Below are 1103 nucleotides of genomic sequence, written 5' to 3'. Positions count from 1 at the left end.
ATGCCCCATCACAGATTTCTTTTCATCAAGAAAACCTAGGCTTTTCCATTTAAAACCTCCCATGCTTCCCAGAGCAAGAGAACTAGTTCTTCAGTCTCAAAGGCTAACAGAGCCTCTCCTCACAGAGAGCTACGGCCACTGAAATGTTCAAAAGCAATTATAACACGCCCCTCCGCCAGGCTTCCTCCTGCGATGGACGGGCGTGGGTCATGCTCTCGCTTGCTCTCTTTCTGCCACCGTCTTGGTTCCATGTTCCCCGCACAAGATGCCGGGTGAAGCCACAGAAACCGTCCCTGCTACAGAGCCGGAGTTGCCACAGCCCCAGGCTGAGACAGAATCAGATAGTGATGAATCAGTACCGGAGCTTGAGGAACAGGATTCCACACAGACAACCCCATGACAAGCCCAGCTGGCGGCAGCAGCAGCTGAAATCAATGAAGAACCAGTCAGTAGAGCAAAACGGAGCCGGAGGGAAAAGAAGGCATGGAAGGCTATGTCCAAACTGGGTCTTTGACAGGTTACAGGGGTTACTAGAGTCACTATCTGGAAATCTGAGAATATCCTCTTTCATCATCATAAAACCAGATGTCTACAAGAGCCCAGCTTCAGATACCTACATAATTTTGCGGGAAGCCAAGATCGAGGATTTATCTCAGCAAGCACAGCTAACAGCTGCTGAGAAATTCTAAGTTCAAGGCGAAGCTGTCTCAAACATTCAAGAAAACACACAGACCCCCAACTGTACAAGAGGACAGTGAAGAGGAAGAGGTTGATGAAATAGGTGTGGAAGTTAAGGACATAGAATTGGTCATGTCACAAGCAAATGTTGTCGAGAGCAAAGGCAGTCCAAGCCCTGACAACAGCAATGATATTGTAAATGCTACTATGGAATTAACAATGTAACCACCCGAAAGAGGACTTTTTTGAGTGTTTCAAAAGAGTAACTGCAGCTTGATTTGAAATTTGTACTGTTTCTATCATTTATTGTTATGGCTTCTTGTTAGATGAAAAAAAAAAAAGCAATTATAACATATTCAAGGCCCTCTTCCTTATGGGTCCAGCAAATACCTCTGCCATCTGTCTACCTGCTTTTTCTGTCACTC

At 45.6% G+C, this 1103-nt stretch overlaps 1 pseudogene; it reads left to right on the top strand.

Moving 5' to 3' along the window:
• Positions 1-265: 265 nt before the first annotated feature.
• Positions 266-903, top strand: LOC105101945 (nascent polypeptide-associated complex subunit alpha-like; annotated as a pseudogene).
• The last annotated feature ends 200 nt before the right edge of the window (positions 904-1103 follow it).

Source organism: Camelus dromedarius, chromosome X (assembly GCF_036321535.1).
Source record: "Camelus dromedarius isolate mCamDro1 chromosome X, mCamDro1.pat, whole genome shotgun sequence".
Lineage (NCBI taxonomy): Eukaryota > Metazoa > Chordata > Mammalia > Artiodactyla > Camelidae > Camelus > Camelus dromedarius.
Note: the sequence above shows the minus strand (reverse complement) of the source record. Positions and strands in the feature narration are given on the sequence as shown.